Raw genomic sequence first — 9,764 nt, forward strand, 5'->3', positions numbered from 1 at the left:
TACCACTGTTCCTGGAACATCCACAGATAAAATTGCATGTTTTTATAGTCTGAGCTTAAGTGAYAGGCTCTTGAAGTTAGGATAGACTGAGAAGACAATTTAGGATAACCTGAGATTCATGCTACATTTCAATGCAAGTCACAGCAAGGGAACATGCAAGTGGCCGATCAGATTCTGCAGATGACCGTTTTCCTTTTTCACACTTCTTCGTTCCAGCTTCCTCAGTGTGTCACAAATGAGTGGGCAAAGGTGAGCCAAAATACAACATAAGAATGTTGAATGATGAACTCTTATTTGCTTATCTTAACTTCAAACACAGAGCTGCTCTTACAGATCAAACTAGGGCTACGAATGAGAACAATTCTATGTGGTTTCTATATACATAAGTGAAAAATTATGGAAGAAATATATAGAAGCTCTAGCAAATGGCAAAGAAACAGATGTGGGAAATATCTGTTATGCTGTAAAAAGGAAATAGCTGTTGCACTGTAGATTCAGCTTCCAGAAAGCAGGAAACATAGATTCTAAATAAAAATAAGTATTTTAGAACTCCTAAGGAAACAGACCTCTATCATCTCACTTTTAAAGTGACTAAGGCCCTAAATCTTTTATGAAAAGGTGGGATTAGCTTCTGTCAATARATATTAGAGTGAATTCCTTACAGCAAAATACCTCAGTTTCCCAGTTTGCAAAATTTATAAGCTACTTCCAATGTATCTTTAAATAAGGCTTGGAAATGCTCAGGTTAAAATATGCCTTATGTATACGAAAGCTTGCCATGTTATTACTCACAAAATTGGCAAGTTGTTAATATAAAATAAATGAGGCTCAAAATTATGCTATAAAACTACAAATACCTAAAACCAAAGTGACATTTTTACATGGAGAAGACGCATTTACAATGAGCAGAGCATCTAGAAATCAATCCAAGGGGCCTTTAAGTAAATAGCTGAGTTTGTCAATTTAGGACATTAGTGCACCTTGCAAATCATAGCTGCTAATGTCAACATATCATCCTAGTGCAGAAGACATACAACAATAAATGAGATGGTAAATATTTTCTGAGGAGAGGTCAATATTTGCTATGCTTGATGCTATTTAATTCCTTAAATCCATTAATGCTTAAATGACCAGAATTCAGAGGTGTTTTCTGAGCCCTTACAGCTTCCTGCTGACTTTTAATGGAGCTTGGATACTGAGGCACCTTGGRTAAGGAAAGCATCCAACCTGTCTCATACAACATGCGTGCTACTGTGGCTCCCAGATGTCACAAATGATTCATAAGTTTTAGCATTAGCCCCCTCTAAAAAGGCCCAAGGCATGACCTGGGGACCATATCAGGCCAGTTTTGAGGATTACTTATGGTCACAATTTCCACACCTCTTGTGATAGACTATCTCCATCCAGAGGGAAGAATTTTACTTCAATGTGAATGATAGATTTCCTATGCCAATCAGATCACTAGATGAGGATGTTCACATTCTTCCTTATGTGGCTTTTTTTTATTATTTTTTCCTGAGAGTGGGGAGGGGAAGGAGAGAAGGTGGGTATACAGCTTGCTACACCTTTCAGGAGACTTGATTCTTCCAAAGTGCCACACACCYGTCCTCTGAAAGGCTGTCTCAAACTGCATAATCATTATCTTCAGTAACTTTAGAAAAATATAGCTTAATATCATATATGAAATCCCAACCTAAAACTTGTCTTATTTTTGTAAGTTCACTTGCAAACTATCCACACAATCCTACTCTCTTCTGAGGTGTTCTTTAAGCCCACAAGGAACTCTCGTAGCRTCATCTAATAGGGCAGGATTTTTTCTGACTGATTAACTGCAGTGCAGATACGAGTCTTACAGAAGGTAACCTGAGTGGATTCTGTTGGGCTGGTGTGATGTGCCAGCTTTGTCACTTCTAGTTGCTGGTGTGTAACAACTTAGCCTTCCCATGAGAACTCGGGAAATGTTAATACTTAATTCAACAGCTCAACACTGTAATCTCCTCAGAGAAGTAAACAAATTAAACYGAAGCAGAGAGAGAATGACCTTGGATAAGTTGCTTAACAACCTGTGCCACTCTGTACTCCCAACCTCAGCTGCCTCGGCCGTTATTTCGCAGGCTGCTTAGGACGAGGCGCGTATCTGCTTACATGGCTTTGGTTCAGAGCCTCTTGCTGTAAGGGCAGTGCAAGAAGCAGCAACTGGTGTAAGGGAATGCTTAACAAACTCCCTTTATCTACCTTTGAAATACTGCCTTAGTAAAGTAGCAGATCTCAGAGCATAAGCCCACTAATACAAAGGAACTGAAATCCCCAAGGTATCTAGAAGTGGAGGGAGGACATGGGGACAAGGGAACGTAGCTGTTGTTAGAACTGAAATGAGCTAAGATGTAACAGTGRAGATAGTTGCCTTTGTGAAACTCTTCCTTGGGCCTTAATGCCCACAGAAATGTCCGCAGAATTGTATGCTTCCGCATAGGATTGTTTGCGCTTTCCCATAATCACTTAAGATCGTCTCTCTGTTAAGTGATTCAAATAAGAAACAGCTTTTTTTTTTTTTATATACAGATCTCGCTGATCATCTTGATGAGTTTTCAAACAAATTAAATTTACTGTCTGCTGTCAGCACCAATCTCATACACACTCCTGATCAATCTTTTCCTTCTACCTCCAGTTATAAATAAGTTGATATCGACAAACATTTTTTTTCTTCCCTTAACAAACTGTTTCAGGGAAACAGGTCCTCCAGTTAGAGTATTTTTYTCCCTTTTTTTTTGACAGGTCTATACATGAAGATAAGAACCCTGCTGGGATGCTGAATAGCCTATCTGTGTACAGTGTTACTCTAAACATATGGCTCTAAAATTCAGAACAGATATATCACTGGTGAAATCCAGATAATTGATTCATAAGTCAGCTGCATCAGGCAGGTTTTTTGATGATATCTTTATAAATAGGTTGGTGCTTTCAGAGTGCTTGATGGTATCTCTCATATTGACAGGAAAGACATTTGGAGGTTGGAATATGCTAGTAATACAACTTGTATTCCTGGTGCAGCTCATGGGGGCTGTTAGCATCTAAGAACACTAATACAAATGTTTTGGCAAATATCTTTTGTATGCTTATACTTTTTAATATTTAGTTTTTCATTCTTTTTAGCACTTTACTGAATTCTGTTAAATAATTTTGAGGTCTAAAGAAAGAGAAGATAAAGAAGTGTGGTTATTCTTCCAAATTAATATGAATATAAGTGGTTCAAGACTTGAAAGCGACAAAATACAGTTCAATGAAAAACACTTAGATATCCCTGAACTGTTTCAATGCTTTWGTTCCTACCTTTCAGTTCTCAAGTGTTCAAAAACCATAAAAAAAGAATTTGTGTAACTGAGTAGATAACAAGATTGCAAAGTGCTCTAGAAACAACAGTGAAATGGACCTACACATTTCCTACTCGGTGAAATTTTGATCCAAACAATACGGACAGAGGAAAACAAACACATAAGCAAACCAACCCAAAAGAATACCACTTAATGTGGTCCATTCCAGGCACACAAAAATACTGGCCCCTCCATATGATCTGCTTTACAAATTCTAAAAGTGAAACTCAGATCCATAGCTGACAAAATTCCTTTAACAACTTACAGGAGGAATTGCCTGTCACCAGTTCTGTGCACAGCACCCATAGGCTGCTTTGAAAACCCTTCTYTGTATTTTTCATTTTGAAAGAGGGGATGTCACTGGTAAAACTGATAAGGTCTTCTTAGAAAGACACTTAATATTGGCCACATTTAAACATACTCTCTTTCTCTCTGTATGTAAGGTAAATTGCATCTTAGCTCTCCTGACAGAAACAAAAACACTGTAACAGAAAAAAGAATTAAAGAAAAAGGAATCTAATAAAAATGAGGTATATTCACATCTCCTGGGTAGATTAACTAGAAAAAAAATGTATATCTTAAAAAAAAAGCTATTATTCCCTGGAGGTCCTGACTTACACAGTATCTATCAGTATTTATTGCTTGATTTTGCCTTCATGTCACTGACATTTTCAGTTATTCTGTGACATAAAATGAAACAGTATCTGGTACAATTTGAGGCATCTGAATTTCTTACCTAACACTTCTCACACATGAAAATGCTCACTAGCACTTCATATTGTATACTTACAGCGAATCCTAAACATACTGGAAATTCACATCAGTTAAAAGATTTATTAGTTCAGAGGGCTGATTCTGCTCTCACGCCTAATTGTATGCTGGAACACATCCACTGACACCCATGTAACTGAGCTGAATAACAACCTAAACATTTATGGAAACAGAGCTGTAATGAAAATGCAGATCAGAAAGAACTTGCTGATTTGGATGTTCAGTGGCGACCCAAACTCAGCCCAGGTTTAGAGTTTCATGATGCTTTTGAAAAACCTCATACACGCTTCAGGTGGAACCAGGCTGTACATATTTCCTTTGTTATCACACAGAAGCTTATAGAAAGTACATGCTTATCACTCCCTTGAGATAAGCTACTGAAACGTTTCACTGATTAATTATGAGTTAAGGTTTGCACAATAACRGAGATGACTTACGGGCAGGCTCAGTAACCGGGTCTGTACTTGCAAACAAACTAGGGCCAAGGCTCAGGCAGTGGTCTGCAGTGCTTGGTACTGCCTCACAGCCCCACTGGCTTATGCCACACAGCAGTCCCTGAACATATATGGACATGACTCAGGAGACACTGTAACMTAAGCCAGGAACTGTTACCAGTAAACAGTATGAATGAAACACTGGGTTTTGATTATTTTTTTAGGGGGGATGGAGGAAGAGGGAGAAAGCGAGGGAGTAGGACATGATTCTGGGGACCTGGTTTAAATGCCAGCTGAAAGACAAAAACCTCTGGAATCCAAAATTTAATGCAAACTAGAACTTATGCAAAAATATCAGCACAAAGACTTCTATAAATGAAAGAATTGGGAAAACTGTAATTGTTTTAGGGACGTATTTTGGTTTGTAAGCCTGAAAAAAGAAAGCCAGCAAAGTCCCCATGAACTTCAACCAAAAGTTTGCAAAGTACTGGCATGGATATTTTGCATTTGCAAGAAACAATGTCACAGCCTGGCTGCCCTGCTCAGCCATTTCAAGGTGGGCTCCYGCATGAGCAGGCACAGTTTGTGCCAGGTGACTGCAAGCATGGTGGGGCCAGCTCGGAGCTCATSCTCACACAACTCGTCCTTCTCTACTAGTGCCATCAAACCTGAATGCTTTTGGGTACCATTCTGCCTCCCCCCCCAACAATCTACTGCTGCCATTTTCCCAGAGTTGCCATAGCAACATTCATAGCCCCTTTCTAGCACAGAATAGTCCCTCTYCCCCATGTCAGAGGTGCAGAAAAGGCAAGTTTTGCCTCTCGAGGTAGTGCCCCGTCAGCAAGGCCCAGCAGTGGTCCCTGGGCACAGTGCAGTGCAGTAGCAGACGCCCTGTGGCACAGCCCTGCAGCCTTGCAAACCAGGCTAACCACAGTAATGGATGAAAGTTGGTTTTTCCCTTGCTGCTACAACATCCATTTCCTCTCAGAGAACTTACAAACAGATTATTGCAAAAAGCAAGGAAATTTTAACAAGGGAGAAAATAGCCACATAGCCATTGGAAAACTCTGAACAGGGTAGCAAAGGGGCCTTCACCTCCACCTGCCTGCGGGTAATGCATCTTTTAAGAAGTTGCAGTGCTCAATATGAATAAAAGCTCCTGCCTTTTAATAAGGACAAAGATTTTCTTTGCTGCTGATTGATAGAATGAAAATATTGGTTTTAAAAGAACAAACATGTCTATGACTAGTGATTCTCAAAACGCCAGAGTTAATGTTTCACCTCATTAATCTGTCTCTTCTTCTAATTTAGGGTTGTAGAGAGTATGTTTTAGCAGAATAGAAGTTAATTTTCAGCATACTCATAAATGCAGCCTATAAAGCAAGTTTGACACTACCGCATCATCAAATCTGCAGAGGCCACGACATCACTATTCTAATACTTCTATTTTCAGCGCCCACAATAATGTGCAATCACAGAAACACATATAAATGCAGACACAACTACCTTTCTGAACAGTCGCATTTGCTACCACAGCTAGTACAATATACATAGAAAAATATATAACTTTTAACTCAAGAGTTCATATTAAATACTTTCTTATCATTGTGCTTATTGAAATCTTTTCACAATAAACTGAAATGAAACCACTTCCAAAGTGCAGAGTAAGACCACTGATTCACATTTCTGCAGAAGTTAGAAGTGGTTGTGTAGACACACGCTTTGCCCACTTGAATGGCAAAGGCAAATGGCTGCTTGCTCTCAAACACTTCCAAAAGCAGCAGCCTGAAAAATCTCCCCCTCCACACAGMCCTTATCCAAACTGTATCTGGCTGGTTCAGCTACACAGATGGGAAAAACCTTAGGGCTGAAACCTCCGTATAATATAAAATAACCATTACCACACTACACAGCACTGTTGAAAAGGGGTCGGGAACATCACTAAAACCCGCCCCTCCACGCACTCCCCTCTGTTCGCATTCTGCAATGCTTTCCTGCTCTCTTGCGAACACTTTAGAAGTAAGTCCCTCTCTTCAAACCTCCATTTAAAAAGATTATATGCAGAGCTCAACACAAGCAGGAGCTCTGAGCCCAGCATTCAGCTTCCCCAGCAGGAGGTGAGTTCCAGCATAGCAGGGAATTTCAATGGACTTTCCATTTTCATAGAAACAATACAAAAAGAAGCAAGGCAGAGACAGAAATTTTATTTACACAGATCAGAACCAGATGAGAAAGTATCTAAATAGGAATAGACAGCTGAAGAAAATGAAGCTTGAAGGAAAGCCCCGGAGACTGTAAAGGTTTAGGCCTTCTCTGGGGGGTGAGTTTACTACTTCTGCATCTTTTGCTCCATGGAGATCACTGATTGGGGCAAAGGGCGGCTTCTTTGTATGCTCCTGTTGTCTAAGAACCTCACAGATTTTTCTTTTCTCTGATAGCTCTTGCTCTACATTTTTAAATACTAACAACAAAATTCTACTAGCACATCCTTCATCGAGCCAATATCTTAAACTAAGGGAAAGGTACTAAATCCAGATGAAGTCCTGTRGAGTGATGTCAGAGAAGAGTAAGCTGTATTAAAGATTTATGTGCTACTGCTTTCCCATCTGTCTCCTGTTCTTTTCTCCCAGTTTTAAGTCTGTACTTCAGATTATTACTGTGTACTCATCTTCCTCAAGGGCCACATCCTCGTGGGTATGACCCACAGTTTTTGAAGATGGTTAGACATTTTGAAGATTAAAGGCCAAATGTACAGCCTTTAACCATAGCATTCAGGCTTTTAGGTCCACCTAATGCTATATATTGTTCTAATAAAAATGTATTTCCTGAAAATGTTATGTATCTATGAAAAGACTCTTACCATATTCATATCTATAGCTCTACATACTAACACAARAGATCCAGAACACAGTAATATGGGAAAATCCTATTTTAACCATTCTATGGACTTGTGACAAATAAACTGTTTTRCTGTAGGAAGTATGTAAATTTGTTGCAGCGACTAAAATGATAATACAACCCATTCCTTTGTACACATTCGCTTTTGAAAGTGTAAGCAGCCGTTTAAGGTGATATAATCAGTTGACCTTCTTTCTAGTGATGAACCTTGTGAGCTACATATCTTTTAAGGAACTGCCAATCAAATTTGAACGGTCTTTTTCATTCAAAGTGGGCAGCTCTTGCACATGGTACCTACTAAGATTCATAAATTAAAGAAAAAAAAAAAAAAAGATTGAGCCCTAAGTGCAGGCAGATTAAAGCAGTTTGTGAACTACTGCTGGACTACCAAGCCATTCTGAAGTTCATTTTTAGCACTCATGATTCTCCATAGGGTACTAGAATACATACCCAGCCAAGTAACATCCCAGTCATGCACGGCAACCTCACTCTATAGCACCACAGCAGTGCAGAACAACTGCTTCCCAAGTGTCAGTACTCCTCAACCGACATCTCAGAAGCATATTTGACCAGCTTCCACGTTACCAAACTTGRTCTATTAGAAGAGATTATTATGGATAAATGTGTTGTGATCTCATGGTGAGTGCTTTGCAGGGAGCAAAAAACAAACTCCTTTTGTTTTTGGAGGACGTGCTATACAAAAGGTTATTATTTGACGTTCCCCTCTCTGTCCATTCTGCAATCCCATTTTTTTCCCTTCCAATCTCCCCTCTTGTTTCTTTGTCTGGCCCCTCAAATCCTAAGGTCCTGGACTGTTGTCTCATCTCATAAAAATAAATCACTTCCCTTTCTTGCACTATTGTTACTATCAGAAATAATTTGCAACTATTGTTACTATTGTTACTCATTATCTTTTGGATCTGTTTGTTAGTGGCCTGTTCAGCCGGAGCCCCCAGGGATACACATTGTTATCTCTGTGGTCCATGGTATCTCTTCCATACTTAAGCAGCTTGAATTACAGGAGTTCCTTTGTGAAACTTTTCACAATAGCATCCAAATGACTGGAAATCCTCTCAGTCACTATGATTTACTTTTGTTCTTAGAATATCCCTCTGTTTTGTTGCTTTCTTCCAGTTCCTTACAGTTTCTTATAGTTCATCTGCCAGTCTGAAAGGAAGTTTTTCCATCTATTCTGTTTCTACTACCCTCTCTAAGCATTAAAATAAATGTATCAGATACCAGTGGAAGTCATTTGCAACAGTGAAAAAAGTCTTCCTAATTCCAAGCAATTCAGACTTTGGGAATTTTTTTTTCTTGTAATAATTTGTTATAGAGAAAAAAATTATGTAGAAACAAAAAGCAATTCTCAACAATATCGAGTTTGCAAAGCCTCATTGTATCTTGATGCCTGAAGCCCCAGCTTTTTCATATTCCTGCTCCCCAAAGAGGGGACAACCTCTCTTCTACTGAAGGATGGTCCCTTTAGTCCCATTAGTGTCTGCTGTTCTCTGCTGGCATGCTTTCTCCCTGTCTGGTCCAAACCAGATTTGTAGGTTGGCCAAAGATAGGGAAAATCTTCAAAGCTAATAATGCTGGCATTATCCCTTCATAATCCTTCTCAGTATGAATATTACATTTGCTGTTTCCTAGTCAGATGGCACCACTGTTGGCTCAAAGAGTTTATTAAACCTTCTTTCTACTGGACCTGCTCTGTCACATACTATTTCCCATAGAATTTGGGGATGGTGATTATCTAGTCCCACTAACCTGATAATATTACATTTGCTTCCAGCTCAGCTGGAAATGTATTTCTCTTTCAGGCCCTCAGTCCAGTAGTCATTTTGCTTTTGCCTGCATGTTTCATAGCACCACCCTTACTGAAAACTGACACAAATTATTTATTAAATTTTCAAGATCTGCCCTGACAAGCTCCTGAGTCTTCTGAAAGATGCACGATTTGAAACAATTTGTAATAACTTTCTGTCAGTTTTTGCAGATAGGCTCATGCAGAATTAAAGGAGTATCTTTTGAGAGTAAACATCATAATAAGCACACCATGACACAGTTTACATAAACCATCTCAGATCCAAATTCACCAGAAGCACTGGGCTAGCTGAATGCTTTCTTCAGAGCAACTTCTTGGGGGGGGTGGAAGACAGAAGTACTATGCGTTTTTCACTCAAAACACTACAATTAGGAGTGATACCACTATTTTCATCAGCATGACGACTTAGAAATTGGTTCTGTGTTTGTTCTGTTTTCAGATATATATTAAAAAAAAAAAAAAAAA

Source organism: Rhea americana, unplaced genomic scaffold (assembly GCF_003343005.1).
Source record: "Rhea americana isolate MKP2758 unplaced genomic scaffold, rheAme1 scaffold_9, whole genome shotgun sequence".
Classification (NCBI taxonomy): domain Eukaryota; kingdom Metazoa; phylum Chordata; class Aves; order Rheiformes; family Rheidae; genus Rhea; species Rhea americana.